The sequence below is a fragment of the Rhinatrema bivittatum genome, chromosome 1, assembly GCF_901001135.1.
Source record: "Rhinatrema bivittatum chromosome 1, aRhiBiv1.1, whole genome shotgun sequence".
NCBI lineage: Eukaryota > Metazoa > Chordata > Amphibia > Gymnophiona > Rhinatrematidae > Rhinatrema > Rhinatrema bivittatum.
This window is the reverse complement of record NC_042615.1, coordinates 650,077,450-650,097,180: the sequence shown is the minus strand read 5'-3', so window position 1 is coordinate 650,097,180 and position 19,731 is coordinate 650,077,450. Positions and strand designations below refer to the sequence as shown.

Below are 19,731 nucleotides of genomic sequence, written 5' to 3'. Positions count from 1 at the left end.
CTGGTCAGCCGACGCAACATCCAAAACGAACCTCACAAGGATGGCTTTTAAAGGATCTCTTGTTCGGAAGCGAATTGGAGAAGCTAGTCAACAAATGGGGTGCATCTCCAGTACCTTGTCTACCGGAGGACAGGAACAAAAGAAACCAGCGCTCCTCCCCCTGAAGAACCAAAGCAGAGAAGCTCAGCGCTTTAGACCGTACAAGAACACACACTACCAAGCACTTCGCCCTGCAGGCAGGGCTTAGTCCTTTTGGAACAGACACAGCAAGAGGGGAGTAGGCTCAGGTACAGGGCCTGGCTGCATCCCACAATGAGAATCAACAGACCCATCCACAGGAAGAAGTCATAGGGGGCAGACTTACCCTCTTCTACCAAAGATGGGTCGAGATAACGTCTGACAAGTGGGTCCTAACCATTCGAGAGGGATACTATCTGGACTTCCACAGCATCCCCCCAAACAAATTTGTGAGATTACCGTGCCTCTCTAAGAGGACGGCAGTGGAAACCACACTGACAAGACTACTCAGCCTAAAGGTGATAACCCCGGTGCCCACGCGCCAACAAAATACTGGTCACTATTCCATCTATTTTATCGTTCCCAAGAAGGAAGGAACATTCCGGCCCATCCTGGACCTCAAGACAGTCAATCTTTACCTGAGGGTACCACACTTCCGCATGGAAACCCTACGTTCAGTCAAAGGGCAGTACAGCCGGGAGAATTCCTGACTTCACTGGATCTATCCGAAGCCTATCTCCACATCCCAGTCCATCACGACCATCAGCGCTTCCTACGCTTTGATACTGGACCATCATTACCAGTTCTGGGCGCTACCCTTCGGACTAGCTACTGCCCCTTGGACCTTCACCAAAATCATGGTGGTAGTGGGCGGCAACACTGAGGAAAGAAGGAATCCTCGTACATCCTTACCTGGACGATTGGCTGATCAGAGGAAAGTCACCAGGCGACCACCATAGTCAATCTGCTGCAGAATCTCGGGTGGATCGTCAGTACAGCCAAGAGCTGCTTGCAGCCCTCCCAATCGCTAGAGTACCTGGGAGTCCTGTTCAACACCAAGCAAGACAAGGTTGTCCTTCCCCCTCCAAGGAGAAGGAAACTGATGGGTCAGCTGCGAAAACTGTTGAACTATGCTCACCCCAAGGTATGGGGACTACCTCCAAGTCCTCGGTTTCATGACATCAACTCTGGAGAGTCAGTAGTCCAAGTGCCTGTAACTAAAAACTCACCTGAGCTAAAAAATTCTAACTTATCCCTATCAATTAAAAAGCAGAATAAAAATACAAACAAAAAACAAACTTTGAAATGTTTGTATGCTAATGCCAGAAGTCTAAGAAGTAAGATGGGAGAATTAGAATGTTTAGCAGTAAATGATGACATAGACTTAATTGGCATCTCAGAGACATGGTGGAAAGAGGATAACCAATGGGACAGTGCTATACCGGGGTACAAATTATATCGCAATGACAGAGAGGAGCACTCGGGAGGAGGTGTGGCGCTTTATGTCCGGGATGGCATGGAGTCCAAAAGGATAAACATCCTGCATGAGAATAAATACAAAATTGAATCTTTATGGGTAGAAATCCCTTGTGTGTCAGGGAAGACTACAGTGATAGGGGTATACTACCGTCCACCTGGTCAAGATGGTGAGATGGACAGTGAAATGCTAAGAGAAATTAGGGAAGCTAACCAAATTGGTAGTGCAGTAATAATGGGAGACTTCAATTACCCCAATATAGACTGGGTAAATGTATCATCGGGTCACACTAGAGAGATAACGTTCCTGGATGGAATAAATGATAGCTTTATGGAGCAATTGGTTAAGGAACCGATGAGAGAGGGAGCAATTTTAGACCTAATTCTCAGTGGAGCACAGGACTTGGTGAGAGAGGTAACGGTGGTGGGGCCGCTTGGCAATAGTGATCATAATATGATCAAATTTGATTTAATGACTGGAAAAGGAACAGTGTGCAAATCCAAGGCTCTCGTGCTAAACTTTCAAAAGGGAACTTTGATAAAATGAGAAAAACTGTTAGAAAAAAACTAAAAGGAGCAGCTACAAAAGTAAAAAATGTCCAAGAGGCGTGGTCATTGTTAAAAAAAAAATACCATTCTAGAAGCACAGTCCAGATGTATTCCACACATTAAGAAAGGTGGAAAGAAGGCAAAACAATTACCGGCATGGTTAAAAGGAGAGGTGAAAGAAGCTATTTTAGCCAAAAGATCTTCATTCAAAAATTGGAAGAAGGATCCAACAGAAGAAAATAGGATAAAGCATAAACATTGGCAAGTTAAATGTAAGACATTGATAAGACAGGCTAAGAGAGAATTTGAAAAGAAGTTGGCTGTAGAGGCAAAAACTCACAGTAAAAACTTTTTTAAATATATCCGAAGCAGAAAGCCTGTGAAGGAGTCAGTTGGACCGTTAGATGATCGAGGGGTTAAAGGGGCACTTAGAGAAGATAAGGCCATCGCGGAAAGATTAAATGATTTCTTTGCTTCAGTGTTTACTGAAGAGGATGTTGGGGAGGTACCCGTAATGCAGAAGGTTTTCATGGGTAATGATTCAGATGGACTGAATCAAATCACGGTGAACCTAGAAGATGTGGTAGGCCTGATTGACAAACTGAAGAGTAGTAAATCACCTGGACCGGATGGTATACACCCCAGAGTTCTGAAGGAACTAAAAAATGAAATGTCAGACCTATTAGTAAAAATTTGTAACTTATCATTAAAATCATCCATTGTACCTGACGTCTGGAGGATAGCAAATGTAACCCCAATATTTAAAAAGGGCTCCAGGGGCGATCCGGGAAACTACAGACCGGTTAGCCTGACTTCAGTGCCAGGAAAAATAGTGGAAAGTGTTCTAAACATCAAAATCACAGAACATATAGAAAGACATGGTTTAATGGAACAAAGTCAGCATGGCTTTACCCAGGGCAAATCTGCTTCACTTTTTTGAAGGAGTTAATAAACATGTGGATAAAGGTGAACTGGTAGATATAGTATACTTGGATTTTCAGAAGGCGTTTGACAAAGTTCCTCATGAGAGGCTTCTAGGAAAAGTAAAAAGTCATGGGATAGGTGGCGATGTCCTTTCGTGGATTGCAAACTGGTTAAAAGACAGGAAACAGAGAGTAGGATTAAATGGGCAATTTTCTCAGTGGAAGGGAGTGGACAGTGGAGTGCCTCAGGGATCTGTATTGGGACCCTTACTGTTCAATATATTTATAAATGATCTGGAAAGAAATACGACGAGTGAGATAATCAAATTTGCAGATGACACAAAATTGTTCAGAGTAGTTAAATCACAAGCAGATTGTGATAAATTGCAGGAAGACCTTGTGAGACTGGAAAATTGGGCATCGAAATGGCAGATGAAATTTAATGTGGATAAGTGCAAGGTGATGCATATAGGGAAAAATAACCCATGCTATAATTACACAATGTTGGGTTCCATATTAGGTGCTACAACCCAAGAAAGAGATCTAGGTGTCATAGTGGATAACACTTTGAAATTGTCGGTGCAGTGTGCTGCGGCAGTCAAAAAAGCAAACAGAATGTTGGGAATTATTAGAAAAGGAATGATGAATAAAACGGAAAATGTCATAATGCCTCTGTATCGCTCCATGGTGAGACCGCACCTTGAATACTGTGTACAATTCTGGTCGCCGCATCTCAAAAAAGATATAATTGCGATGGAGAAGGTACAGAGAAGGGCTACCACAATAAGGGGAATGGAACAACTCCCCTATGAGGAAAGACTAAAGAGGTTAGGACTTTTCAGCTTGGAGAAGAGACGACTGAGGGGGGATATGATAGAGGTGTTTAAAATCATGAGAGGTCTAGAACGGGTAGATGTGAATCGGTTATTTACTCTTTCGGATAGTAGAAAGACTAGGGGCACTCCATGAAGTTAGCATGGGGCACATTTAAAACTAATCGGAGAAAGTTCTTCTTTACTCAACGCACAATTAAACTCTGGAATTTGTTGCCAGAGGATGTGGTTAGTGCAGTTAGTATAGCTGCGTTTAAAAAAGGATTGGATAAGTTCTTGGAGAAGTCCATTACCTGCTATTAAGTTCACTTAGAGAATAGCCACTGCCATTAGCAATGGTTACATGGAATAGACTTAGTTTTTGGGTACTTGCCAGGTTCTTATGGCCTGGATTGGCCACTGTTGGAAACAGGATGCTGGGCTTGATGGACCCTTGGTCTGACCCAGTATGGCATTTTCTTATGTTCTTATGTTAAGTCGTTCCGTGGGCAAGGGCCCACATGCGCCCACTACGTTTCCCTACTGTTACGATGGAACCTGACGTCCCAGAACTATTCCGTTCACCTCCAGCTACCATCAGAGGTTCGGACCCAGCTCCAATGGTGGCTACAGGAAGACCATCTGAGCAAGGGAGTAAAACTATCCCCACCAAACTGGATCTTGCTCACCACGGATGCAAGCCTGCGAGGGTGGGGAGCCCACTGTCAGGAACTGATGGCCCAGGGACAATGGGACAAGGAAGAGGCGGGATGGAACATAAACAGACTGGAAGCCCGAGCATTCAGACTAGCCTGTCTACGATTCTGCCACAGACTCAGGAGCGAGTCTTGTCAGTCATGTCTGGCAACGCCACAACAGTTGCCTACATCAACTGCCAGGGAGGAACCAGAAGCCAACAAGTGTCCCTGGAGATTGGAGATAGACACCCCCCCCCCCCCCCCCCCCCCCCCCCCCCCCCCCCCCCCCCATGGCATGGGCAGAAATAAACCTGCAAGGGATCTCAGCCTCCCACATCACTGGAAAAGACAACGTCTCTGCAGCCTACCTAAGCAGAGAGAGCCTAGACCCAGGGGAATGGACGCTGTCTATCACACCCTCCCAGTTGATAGTAAACCTCTGTATAACCCCAGCCATGAATCTACTGGCAACCAGGTCCATCGCCCAACTTCTTCAGCCACAGACGAGAACTGCAATCCCGGGGAATAGTCACCCTCGTCCAGACCTGGCCACAGGAAGACCTGCTGTATGCTTTTCCCCCATGGCCACTACTGGGCAGGATCATCCGCAAGATATAACACCACAGGGGACTAGTACTTCTAGTGGCCCCGGACTGGCCGAGAAGGCCATGGTACACAGACATGTGAAGACTCCTTGCCGGGAACCCTCTGTGCATACCTCCACACAGTGACCTTCTCCGGCAAGGACTGATCCTCTACGAAGACCTGACTCAATTCTCTCTTACGATCTGGCCCTTGAGAGGACTCACCTGAAGAAAAGCGGATACTCTAAGGCAGTGATTGACACCTTGCTTCGAGCACGCAAGTTCTCCACATCTCTAGCTTACATATGAATATGGAGAGTATTCGAAGCCTGGTGTGAGGACCATAAGATCCTTCCGTGGACAGTCAAAATTCCCATGATCCTGAAATTTCTACCGGACTGCTTGAAGAAGGGGTTATCTCTCAACTCCCTCAAGGTTCAGGTAGCCGCGCTGGCCTTCTTCAGAGCCAAAGTGGACAGCATCAGTCTATCAACCCATCCAGATGTTTCCCGCTTCCTGAGAGGGGTCAAACAAATCTGACCACCATTAAAGTGGCCGGTGCCCCTATGGAATCTCAGTCTAATACTAGACTACCTAGTGGGAACTTACTTCAGACCAACACACGGTCTGTCACTACAGCTCCTGACCTTGAAGACTGCATTCCTAGTGGCAATATGTTCAGCCCGTTGCATCTCAGAGCTTCAAGCGCTATCCTGTCGGGAACCGTTCCTCTGGTTCATACCGGGAACCATACAGTTACGCACTGTCCCCTCCTTTCTACCGAAAGTGGTTTCTCAATTTCATCTAAACCAAACCATCTTGCTGCCATCTCCAGACTAACATAAGGACTCTGAAGACTCATGCCTTCGCCATCTAAACGTCGGCAGACTCCTAGTCCAATACCTGGAAAGATCGGAATCTGTGCGAAAGACAGACCACCTATTCATCCTTCACAGGGGGAAGCTGCCTCGCGGGCAACCATAGCACGCTGGATCAAAGAAGTAATCAAGGCGGCCAACGTAGAGGCAGGGAAGCTTCCACCCCTGCAAGTCAAGGCCCATTCAACAAGGGCCCAGGCAGTGTCCTGGGCGGAAACCAAGATGCTGTCGCCTGTCGGGTGGCAACGTGGTCCTCCCATACACACCACCTCCAGGTTCTACCGCCTGGATGTCCAGGCCCAGGAGGACACAACCTTTGCAAGGGCAGTACTAAGTGGGCCATGGGCAGCCTCCCGCCCTGTTCGGGAGTAGCTTTTGTACATCCCATTGGTCCTGAGTCCATCTGGCTATACACTAGGAAATGGAGAAATTACTTACCTGACAACTTCGTTTTCCTTAGTGTAGACAGATGGACTCAGCACCCCGCCCACAGCTGCCCCGGAATCCGAGAACCTCAAGTGACAAACCCCAAGAACAAGACAAGCACGGGTAAGCCAGGTATTACCCCTAGTTCGACACCCATAGTTGCTGGATGTCTGCATTATCCGGTTGAGTGCACTGGCAGTCTTCAATTTGGAAATCAGTTGAACCAGTCCTACTTAAACAAATTAACCAAATTAATCAAGTTATTAAAGCACACATATATCCACAATTGCTTTTCGTGGAGAATACTGAAAAGCTTCCTGCACAGGTATTTGTAGGTTGGACACAGTCTCTACTATTCAGGTAGGAGCCCACCTGATCACCAGTCATCAAATAGTATGATTTAATTATAAAAGCCAAAGTGGAGAGAAGTCACATAAATCTCTGTCCTGGATTTCAAAAATAAACATGCTAAAATGGAGAAGTTGACTGGCTGGGAAGTGTTAGTGAAGTGGAAGAAAGGTGGGTTAAGCCAAAAGCTAAAATAAATGCAGTAAAAGTGGCTGAAAATATCGGAGCAAAACAGCATTGAAAAAGTACAAAGGATTTCAGAGGGAAATGAGAATATCTAGTACAGCTAAAAGACAAGGAAAGAAATTTAAGATGTCAGAAGCACGAGTGGGGAAAAAAAGATTGCTAATGAAGCAAAGTGATAAAACATTTTTCAGGTATGTCTGAGAAAGGAGGGAAGGCCAGAGATTGTATTGTAAAGCTGAAAGACTAGGAGCAATGTGTAGAGAGATGTGGAAAAAGCAGAAATGCTAAACTACTTCTATTCGGTCATCACTGAAGTCCTTGGGAAAACTACCACTTACGGTTGGTAAGGATATGTATGAGAGTAGCATAGAAACCATGCTATTTACAGAAGAGTTTGTGTGGAGCTAAAAGTAGACAGATCTATGGGGCTATGTGAGGTACATCCTAGGATGCAAAATTAGTTCAGAGGTTTTGACAGGGTCATTGAAAGGACTTAATAGATCCTTGGAAATAGGAGTGGTGCGCTAGGATTTGAGAGAGAAGGCTGTGGTCCCACTTTACAAAAGTGGTAACAGGAGGTTGGAAACTAGGCCGGTTAGCCTTACCTCTGTGATGGGGGAAAAATAATGGAGTCTGCAGGAAAAGATAGTTCACTACAGTCCAGTGGGTTGCAAAATCCGAGGCAGCATGGTTTTGTCAGAAGATTGCCAACTTAGATTTTTTTTTTTGAGTGACTAGAGAATTCGATCAGGCATGTACTAGATGTGGTTTACTTGGATTCTAGCAAAGCATTTGATACTGTCCCACACAGGAGCCTCATGAATAAAATAAGCAGCCTGGGAATGGGTCCCAAGGTGGTGGACTGGATTAGAAAGTTACTCTGAGGAAACAAGATAATGGGAGCGCCTCAGGGATTTGTTCTGGGGCCACTACTGTTCAATGTCTTTAAGTGATAATTGCGCATGGGGTAGAAAGAAAAGATTTTTTGTATTTTCATTAGGATCTGCAGCAATGCGCACACACAAAGTAAGAATGAGAAGTGAAATGAGGGAATTTGAAGATTTTGGTAGCTAAGATTCAGTGCAGAAAGCCAAAGGAGCTATGTGTAATTGGGGGAAGGGGGTAGTGAGCACAGCTACCTTCTGATTAGAAGGTAGCAGAGCAGTATGACAAAGCAGTGACTAGGGCCAAAGGGATGCTGTTGCTGCAGTGACGAGACATAATTATCAGGAAAAAGTAGGTGGTGATGCCCTGGTATAGGTTACTGGTGAAGCCTCACCTGGAATACTATGTTCACTTCTGGAGGTAATGTATCAAAAGATAGGGAGAGGAGAGAAGTGGTCCAGAGGGAGGCAACCACAATTATGCAGGGCCTACATCAGAAGACTTGTAAGAGGAAACTTGAGGACCTCTGTGTGCATTCCTGAGAAAGTGAGGGGGTTATGATAAAACAATATCTGAAATGTATCAAATGCACAAGAGAAACCTTTTCCAATGGCAAGGAAGCCGTAGAATTAGGGATTATGTCATGAAACTCTAGGGGGGGTAGACTAGGGAACATCATGAAACATTTACACAGAAAGGATAGGGAACGCTTGGAGTGCCCTCCTAGAGAGGGAGGTGGTGAAGACAAAAACTTGCTGAATTCAAAAGGGCATGGGATAAACACTTAACTTTTTTCTAAATGTAGGTAATCGGCATGGAGCTGCAGTTACAACCTTGAATAAGGCAATGAGAGGGTAGCATGCACAGAGAAGTAGTTAGAACCCTGAGCACCTTGCTGAGCAGATTCAATGGACCATTTGGTCTTTATCAGTAGTCATTTACTATGTTACTGTGTTGTAACTTTAGTACTGATATCTCTCTCCTGTGAGTGAATTGTCAATCACTGTATAGTTCTACTTAATATATGTTTTCAAACATTTGATTTGTCTGTCTGGGATTTTGAGCCTGCTTGTATGCAACTCCAGCAGAAAAGGCCCAAGTCTAATCTTATTGGCAAAACATTTATTAAAATAATCATCAAAAATATTGCTGTTCTGACTACACATTTTAGAAGAGGATGTAACACTGGTTGTGGTATGTTCACCCTGATCACAATTTATATTTGGTGTGGCCTGCATGATTGAGCATGTTCACTCAGTGTGGAGTGAGTTGCTGGAAATGGAGAAAGCAACTAGAGGCATTCTATCAGGTCTGTAAAGCTGTTTAGGAATTTTGTTAGTTTGAGATCGCTAACTGTATTTACACTAGTTCTTATTTGCTCATTGCAGCACGCCTAAGGAAGGTCACGGAGTAATTGGGCACTAGAAGCTCAACTTCTGGTGGACTCAACTGTGTATATGGTGATGCACAAGTACAGGGACTATACCCTAATGCAGTGATGGCCAACCTTTTGAGCTCAGTGTGTCAAAATTCATAAAAAAACCGAGCATAACTCGGGTGGTGTGTCACTTCTAGAAAAATCCATAATTTTGTGATATTTGTAGCTCTAATCAACAAAGTTATAATTTTAATATATATACTGTATTTATTAATAAAGCAAAAACAAATAATTCTTTACCTTACCTGCTTAGTGACTTTTTTGTTGCTGAATTTCATTGGCTAAATCTTCAATTGAAGGTTGGTATTTCGTACACTTCAAGTCCAAGCAAGCGTTACAAACTTCATCTGTCAGTCGGTTTCTTTTATTGGCTCCCATTCATGTTCACAACACTCCCTCCCCATCTCCCAGGCATGCACACATTCATTCTCACACACACAGACCCCCAGGCAGGCACCCATGCATTCACACACATACACCCCCAGGCAGAGTCCCATTCATACACATTCACACACTAAAGGTAGACCCCCCCTCTCTTTCTTTTGCCAGCAACCTCAGAACCTCTCTCATTCCTCTGCTGCCACTGTCACTGATGCCGCGTGGCTATTGCGGAGGTGCCGATTGCTGCTACTGACACTGAAGTCCATTCTGCTGCCTCCTCTGTGCAGGCCCCGTGGGCTTCCACTTTCTCCATGCTGATCTCGTACATTGTGAGATCCGTTGAGAAAGTGCTATTCTTGCACATTCCCAAAGAGTACATGTGCCAATCACTAAAAAGTACATTTTTTTTTTTTGCCTTTGCTGTCTGATCTTAGTTTTCTAATTGGTTGGTCACAGGCTTTTTTTTCACCTTCCCTTTCTTATTTTTTTGCCAATTCCTTTTATATTGTCTTTTTTTCTGTTTCTTTTTTCTCCATCTTCTTCCCTCAAACACACAGTCAGGTTCTCATTCTCACATGCATTTCTCTTTCTCACACACACAGGCTCTCACTGGCACATGCTCTCTCTCATACAATCATTCATACACACAGGCTCTCACTGGCACATGCTCTCTCTCATACAAACATAAGAAATTGCCATGCTGGGACAGACCAAGGGTCCATCAAGCCCAGCATCCTGTTTCCAACAGAGGCCAAAAACCAGGCCATAAGAACCTGGCAATTACTCAAACACTAAGAAGAACCCATGCTACTGATGCAATTAATAGCAGTGGCTATTCCCTAAGTATAATTGATTAATAGCCATTAATGGACTTCTCCTCCAAGAACTTATCCAAACCTTTTTTGAACCCAGCTACACTAACTGCACTAACTACCTTCTCTGGCAACAAATTCCAGAGCTTTATTGTGCGTTGAGTGAAAGAATTTTCTCCGATTAGTCTTAAATGTGTTACTTGCTAACTTCATGGAATGCCCCCTAGTCCTTCTATTATTCGAAAGTGTAAATAACCGAGTCACATCTACTCGTTCAAGACCTCTCATGATCTTAAAGACCTCTATCATATCCCCCCTCAGCCGTCTCTTCTCCAAGCTGAACAGCCCTAACCTCTTCAGCCTATCCTCATAGGGGAGCTGTTCCATCCCCTTTATCATTTTGGTTGCCCTTCTCTGTACCTTTTCCATCGCAACTATATCTTTTTTGAGATGCGGCGACCAGAATTGTACACAGTATTCAAGGTGCGGTCTCACCATGGAGCGATACAGAGGCATTATGACATTTTCCATTCTATTAACCATTCCCTTCCTAATAATTCCTAACATTCTATTTGCTTTTTTGACTGCTGCAGCACACTGAGCCGACGATTTTAAAGTATTATCCACTATGATTCCTAGATCTTTTTCCTGGGTGGTAGCTCCTAACATGGAACCTAACATCGTGTAACTACAGCAAGGGTTATTTTTCCCTATGTGCATCACCTTGCACTTGTCCATATACACAGGCTTGTTCATATACACAGGCTCTCACTGGCACATGCTCTCTCTCATACAATCATTCATATGCACATGCTCTCTCTCATACAATCATTCATATACACATGCTCTCTCTCATACAATCATTCATATACACATGCTCTCTCTCATACAATCATTCATATACACAGGCTCTCTCTCATACAATCATTCATATACACAGGCTCTCTCTCATACAATCATTCATACACACAGGCTCTCTCTCATACAATCATTCATACACACACACACACACACACACACACACACACACAGGCTCTCACATGCTGTCTCTGCAAACATTCAGGTCCTCTCTCTCAACTCACCTCATACACGCACTCTACGGGCCCTCAGCCTCTCTCTCACCTCTGGGCCTCCTCTTCGCGGGTCGCCGCAGGATGGGCTCTGCAGCGGCCCTGATCTTCTCGGGCCGCGGCAGCCCTGCTACCGGGCCTCTTCCTCTTCTTGGGCCGCTGCGACTTGGGATTCGCAGCGACCCGCGGCGGCTCCTCCTCTTCTGCACGCGCTGATTCGCTTCCTCCTTCCTGCCCACGCGGCTCCGGCAACGTTTACTTCCGGGGCCGCACAGGCAGGAAGGAGGAGCATCAGCGTGTTGTCTTGAGCCTCATCGCTGCGACGCATGAGCCTCCCTGCGCCCGGGGGCATTGGTGGAGGGTAGGGGGAAACTTAAAAACACATTTAAAGGCTCGGCGCAGCTGAAAAAGAAAAGGCTCGGCGCACCCGAAAAAAAAAAAAATTCCTGATAGTCCTCGAAACGCTGCGCGTGTCAGCCAAAACGGCTCGGCGTGTCACCTCTGACACGCGTGTCATAGGTTAGCCATCACTGCCCTAATGCATACTAGGCATGGAGAATCAAAGCTACTGCAAGTAAAAGATAGCTAAGGTCTGAAGAGGATAAAAACAATTGTATAGACTTGTTTAGTGTTCAGAAAAATTAAGCATGAATTTATTTGCCCTCTTGCTGGCTGTAGACTTCAGTTTGTTGCATTAATAAAGGCTGTAATAAGAAATGAACATAAGAAATCGCCATACTGGGTCAGACCAAGGGTCCATCAAGCCCAGCATCCTGCTTCCAACAGGGGCTAATCCAGGCTCCAAGTATACAAAAACTAAATATATCCTATGCTGGTAACAGTAGTGGCTATTTTCTAAGTCAACTTGATTAATAGGTAATGGACTTCTCCTCCAAGAACTTATCCAAACCTTTTTTAAACCCCGCTACATAACTGCACTAACCACATCCCCTGGCAACAAATTTCAGTTTCATTGAGTGAAAAATAATTTTCTCCAATTAGTTTTAAATGTGCCACATGCTAACTTCATGGAGTGCCCCCTAATCCTTCTATTATCTGAAAGAGTAAATAACAGATTCACATTTACCTGTTCTAGACCTCGATTGATTTTAAAGACCTCTATCATATCCCCCCTCAGTCATCTCTTCTCCAAGCTGAACAGCCCTAACCTCTTCAGCTTTTCCTCATAGGGGACCTGTTCCATCCCCTTTATCATTTTGGTCACACTTCTCTGTGCTTTTGCCATCACAACTATATATTTCTTGAGATGCGGCTACCAGAATTGTACACAGTATTCAAGGTGTGGTCTCACCGTGGAGTGAGACATTATGACATCCTCTGTTTTTATTCACCATTCCCTTCCTAATAATTCTTAATATTCTGTTTGCTTTTTTGACTGCAACAGCCCACTGAGCCAACTATTTCAAAGTATTATCCATTATGACTCCTGGATCTTTTTCCTGAGCGGTAGCTCCTAATATGGAACCTAATATCATGTAACTACAGCATGGGTTATTTTTCCCAATATGCATCACCTTGCACTTATCCACATTAAATTTCATCTGCCATTTGGATGCCCAATTTTCCAGTCTGACAAGGTCCTCCTGCAATTTGACAATCTGCTTGTGATTTAACTACTCTGAATAATTTTGTATCATCTGCAAATTTGATTACCTCACTTGTATTCCTTTCCAGATAATTTATAAATATATTGAAAAGCATGGGTCCTAGTAAGATCCTTGAGGCACTCCATTGTATACACTTTTCCACTGAGAAAATTGTCCATTTAATCCTACTGCTTCCTGTCTTTTAACCAGTTTGTAATCCACAAAAGGACATTGCCACCTATCTCAATACTTTTTACTTTTTTCTTAGAAGCCTCTCATGAACTTTGTCAAATGCCTTCTGAAAATCCAGATACACTACATCCACCGGTTCACCTTTATCTACTTATTAACCCCTTCATAAAGGGGAAGCAGACTTGTGAGGCAAGACTTGCCTTGGATAAAGCCATTTTGACTTTGTTCATTAAACTATGTCTTTGTATATGTTCTGTAATTTTGATCTTTAAAACACTTTCCACTATTTTTTTCCTGGCACTGAAGTCAGGCTAACCGGTCTGTAGTTTCCCGGATCGCCCCTGGAGCCCTTTTTAAATATTGGGGTTATATCAGCCACCCTCCAGTCTTCAGGTACAATGGATGATTTTAATGATAGGTTACAAATTGTTACTAATAGGTCTGAAATTTCATTTTTTAGTTCCTTCAGAACTCTGGGGTGTATACCATCCGGTCCAGGGGATTTACTTCTCTTCAGTTTGTCAATCAGGCCTACCACATCTTCTAGGTTCACTGTGATTTGGTTCAGTCCATCTGAATCATTACTCATGAAAACCTTCTCCGATACGGGTACCTCCCCAACATCCTCTTCAGTAAACACGAAGCAAAGAAATCATTTAATCTTTCCGCGATGGCCTTATCTTCTCTAATTGCCCCTTTAACCCCTTGATCATCTAACGGTCCAACTGATTCCCTCACAGGCTTTCTGCTTTAGATATATTTAAAGTTTTTTTTACTGTGAGTTTTTGCCTCTATGGCCAACGTCTTTTCAAATTCTTAGCCTGTCTTATCAATGTCTTACATTTAACTTGACAACATTTATGCATTATCCTATATTTTTCTGTTGGATCCTTCTTCCAATTTTTGAATGAAGATCTTTTGGATAAAATAGCTTCTTTCACCTCCCCTTTTAACCATGCCGGTGATCGTTTTGCCTTCTTGGCACCTTTCTTAATGTGTGGAATACATCTGGACTGTGCTTCTAGGATGGTATTTTTTAACAATGACCACACCTCTTGCACACTTTTTACTTTTGTAGCTGCTCCTTTCAGTTTTTTTTCTAACTATTTTTCTCATTTTCTCAGTTTCATTTTTTTTTTTTTTAAAGTTTAGCGCTAGAGCCGTAGATTTACTTACTTTCCCCTTCCTGTCATTAATTCAAATTTGATCATATGATCACTATTGCCAAGCAGCACCAAATCCTGTACTCCACTAAGAATTAGATCTAAAATTGCTCCCTCTCGGTTCCAAAACCAATTGCTACGTAAAACTGCCTTGTACAAGCTACATCTCTTAAAGTTAGAGCCTCACTCAGCATTTGCAGACTTCCAAACTGTCCTGTAGACCCTTATGCTCTCAGGTTTAGACTGTTGTACTTCATTGTATATTGGGTTACAGGCTTCTATTCTGCATGTTCTTCAGGTGGCTCACAATACCACTGCTAGAGTACTGACAGGAATATGTCTGTAAGGGACAATATTGTGCCAATCCTGCAATTCTTACACAGCTAATATCTTGGCATATTAAAGATTCTTACATTTAATACAGCAATCCATGAATGGCAAGATTCCTGTGTGTGGGAGTGCATTATTTTAAAATTTATAAACCAAGATCCCCCAAGTTCTGCTGAGCATAATCTAGAGCAGTGGTTCTCAACCTTTTTCCCATCATGCACATCTGACGGACCACGCTCACATGTGACACACTGCTCATTACAATTCACGGCAGAAATAAAAATTAAAGTCCAGTATTTTTATTAAGAATGACACAAGAAAAGATACGTATTTTGTCTGAACAGAAATTACATAAATAGTAAACATCCCACACCAAAACAGCACCAGTTTCTAGTACTCAAACAGTAAACACCTTACCTAAGAAATTACACTAGGCCTTAAGACACAATACACCTCCTATTAGGAAAACAGAACAAGCCAGGCTACTATAGAGCCCTACAAAGAAACTACATGCCAGCAGAAAACCTCACCTGAATCACATGTGCTGATCCTCACCTAACAGAGAATAAAGAGACCACATAACTAGAAACATGCAGACAAACTGAATTGGAAACAGCAACAAGTCTTTGTATGCAGTGTAATAAAGGAAAAAAAGAAACATCACCAGTCCTTATAAAATCAATAACAGCAAAACCATACTGACAAAAAGAACAGATTATTTCGAAACAGCTGATGAATGGAATATCCAGTAATTAAAAACTCTATCAAATTTATAGATACCAATAAAATATTTCAAAATAGCAGACACAAAGGCCCAATAATGAAAAATAAAGATACAAAAATTGTTTTGCTCTGCATACCTGGGAATGTTTGATATCCAGGTGCCCTGAGATTGTTTAGAATTAATTGGAGGAGGGATGGTTTGCTTGCAACTTTCCTCTCTCCCTCTCATGCTGGCTCTCAATTGCTCATATACATGCTGACTTTTTCTTTCACACACACTGTCGTTCACATACTCACATGCGCTTTCTCTTACTTATACACACAGGCTCTTAATTATACATACACATGATCTCTCTCTCACACACACACACAGGATCTGAAACACATGCTTGCTCATTTACTCACTCCCCCGAACTAGCGGCAGCAGCAACCTCTTTCATTTTCGGCCCTCGCGGAGAAAGGAGTCCCATCAGCCGCGAGGGCTGACGTTCCTCATTTTACTCCGAGCTGTGCTGCTCGTTCCTCAGGCTGCGCCTCTCCTTTTCTTTGGGCCAATGCTGCCCATATTAGCATGGTCTCTTCTTCCCATGCATGCACCTGCCTCTCACCGCTTCCTCTTCCAGGGGGGGGGGGGGGGGGGAGAAGAGAGCATGCCGGTGCCGCTGACTCCAGCTCCCTTGCCGCGTTCTGCCCAGGCTATCAGTATTTTAAGCCCGGATGGAGGACCTATTTCGCTTGGGTAGGGGGAGCAGCTGGGTCAGCGGGGGACCAGGAAGTGTGGCGACACTGGTGTCAGACACCAGTCGAGAACCGCTGAACTAGACATACTGTTAAACACATACGAGAGTATTTACTGTGGTAGGATCATCATTGTGACCTCCCTGGCAATAAAAAGGCAACGAAGCATACTCTGACATCTAGAAAGAAAACACTTTTTTTTTTTATAGCTTTTGGTAAAAGTTGCAGGTTTTTGACCTTTCTCACTCCTTTCATCTGAATTAACAGACTAGGCCTAGAACGTGTTGACTTGTAAACTAGTCTTTTTATAGCTATGCCCAGCCGTTGTGACAGATTTATTTATTTTTTTTAATTTGCATTCTGCCTTTCATGACATTTCAGAGTAGATTACATTCAAGCACTGTAGGTATTTCCCTTGATGGGAGTCCTGTCTCAATACACAGCTGTAATTGCTGCCAAAGGGGCTGATGCAATACAGTGCACTCAGCCGAGTGCACTATTTAACCCGCAGTGGGACGCAGGATAAATAGGCGCTAATCCACCCCCTAATGCAATAGGGGGATTAGCGCCTATTTAATGCGAGTCCGAGGTGGAGTGAATGAGAGAGCGCTCATCATGTGCAAATGCATGCGAATGAGCCTATTATTTATTCACTCCAAATGCAGAAAGATAAATGTGCGTCTCGGGCATTAATAGCTGAGCGCATTGAAAAGTACAGAAAAGCAAAAAAAACTGCTTTTCTGTACTTTTAAGTAATAAAAATAACACCACAGACCGCCGAGTTATGAAGACCGACGCCGGTAAACTCTATGCCTTTTCTTAATACTGGCTGATCGGCAGGTTATGAAAACAGAGGCGGAGTTTGCCGCGACCCCCTAATTCCCATATTGCATGGTGCCCCCTCCCTTGCATGCATGCATGCATGCATGCATTTAAAAAAGCGGGCGCTGAAAAGTCAGCGCCCGCGTTCAACGCACATAATTGCATCGGCCCCCAAAGATACTTGCACCAAATATTGAATCAAAAAGGTGGGGACTTATCCAATTATTGAATTTGTGTTTTTTGGGTATGTATATGCTTTGTCCCCCAATAAAACACTTTTGGCCCTGAAAAGTGTATGGTGTTGAGTAGGAAAAACTAATTTATATTTCAGATCTTTTTATTGTAAGCAAGAACATTACAAAAAACCCCAAATTACCTGGAACTCTGAGCAGAGATCAAATGACAGCTTAGACACATTCCCTCCCCCCTCCCCAGAACAATTGATAACAGATGCACAAATCAGAGTAAACTTAATATATACTTATTGACCAACCTTGCCAAAGATGTAGCCACCAGTCATTAAGGGTAATTAAACACCATACTTCTCGCCTTTGGGGAAAGCGACTGGACATATTTAATAGTATGCAAGTCTGATGCATTGCCACAATAAAATGTGAAAAATTTTCAAGCGGTATGGACTTTCAGTAGCTATTGTAACTAATTTATTTGCATGTCTTTGGCTTGGCCTTGATATTTGGAGACTTTTTTTTTTCAATCCAATTTAAAAAAAAAAAAAAAAATGTGGTGGCCACACTGCTCTCGAACTGGAGAAGCCTGGGTTTTTGGTTTTTTTTGTTCTAAAACAAGTATTTGAGCACACCACTGCTTCGCTGGGGGATGCTAATGCATTCCAGTCTGGTAGATTTATTGGCCATTATTCCACCCTTCATTCTATCCCTAGCTAGTTTGAGACTAAAACTGATCAGCATGCAGCTGTTAGATTCTGACTAGACTGCATGATCTACAGTCATGGCTAGATGTGCAGAGAAGACCTTTCCCCCATAATGTAGCTTGAAGTGGAGCAGAAACTTCAACATAGTTACTAATACTGAGGGTGGGGGAGGAATTTAAATTGCAAACCAGATTTCACAGTGCTCTGCCGTTGACTTGTCTGTTATACATGTCTAGTTTGAAAAAGCCTAACAGAAGCCTCTATTTGCCAGTGCCCGAATGGCTGAGAGCTACGGTATCAGTTTCCAGTTCTTTGCTGCATAGTCATGCATCCTCTTATAGAAGAGGTTTTGGTTGGGCTTTCCGCAACATGAGGTACTCTGCCAGTGGATGCAGCTACATGGGTGTTTTTCCTGAAGTTAAGAGAAGTTCAGATGAATTTTTTAAAATTAATCTCTGCCATGTTTAGTAAACTGAGAAATGCAAATAATTGAATTACCTTAGTAAAGAAAACTAGCTGATTTAACAAAAAAGCCAAATATATATTGGAAACCAAGGGGGCCATGAATAGCAAAAGATATTTGAAAGTGGAAATGCATTCTTACAATTAGGTAAATGTTAGGAATATTTTTTTCATTGCTAATCTGTCCTTTTGATCACAACTTTTATAGAAGACAGTATCCACTTAGATTGTAAGCTCTTTGGGAAAAGGGACTTATTGTACCTGAATTCTAATAAGGCTTATAAGCCTTTGTAACATAACTTGGAAAACAAGCTAAAAGAAATAAATTCACGTGACACTGTGTTTTGGTTTTTTTTCTCAGCACCTTGTAGCTGGCATGCATGTCTTGAATTTGACATCCTTTTGTGTGTTAGCACAAATTAAGTTTAAATGAATATAATTCTTGAGTACTTTTAATAAATTGCATTGTGCAAACTGAATTCAAAGTAGCATAAAAGACTTTTTTACACTCACCCTTCAGGCAATAGTTTCCAGTCAGAAGTTCAAATTCCATCAGTTGGAATTGACACCATATGAGAAATGTGAAACCTCCAGCTTCATGTTAGGCTCTGCGTAATTTTTTTTTTTTTTTAATATAGGAATATAATTGAGGATATGTACACTGAGATATGTTAGGAAGGCTACAAACTGTTGAGAGACCTTTTTACATGACGACATAAGGGGGTATTAATTATGGGAGAGATGGAGACATTGGATTTTTTTGTGACTTATGAAATGGTTGTCTTGTGACCATGACTACAAGCTGCCCAGAACTATTGGAGTGCTAGCTGACATACTTTAATTTCTTGCATTTGTTAATATAACCTGCACCTCAGCAATATAATTTTGTTTAAAAAAAAAAAAAGTGTGGTGGTAGGGGGTTAAACATCTATGGATTTCTCTGCCATTAAAACAGTGGGGATCTAAAACTTGGATCTTGCTCTTTTGTTCTATGGCTTACATCTGCTACTGCAAATGCTGAATTATGGGGCAGATGCCACAGCTTGATTTGGAATAATAGTCAACTGACCTTGGGTCAAGTTTGCATTCCCTTATTGTACAGATGCTTCTGAATTAGTCATTGTGGTGCTCAGTCATATGGCTTTTATTTTGTGAGTTGTGATCTTTATTTACGCCAGCTTATAGAAAATACAACACAATTTTTGGCAAGTATCTAACCAGAAGGTTCTGATTTTAGTTAATGGTCAGAAGTTTGCGTTTTTATATTGTCATGGTTTTTTCAGCATAAATGGTAAATCGCACCACCAACTTGTTTTTT

General features: G+C 42.8%; 1 protein-coding gene across 1 annotated transcript in view; it reads left to right on the top strand.

The window, feature by feature from the left end:
- The window catches only part of ELL2 (elongation factor for RNA polymerase II 2), a 227,552-nt gene that overhangs the window by 177,945 nt on the left and 29,876 nt on the right, over positions 1 to 19,731 (top strand). The gene's annotated exons all lie outside the window — the stretch shown is intronic.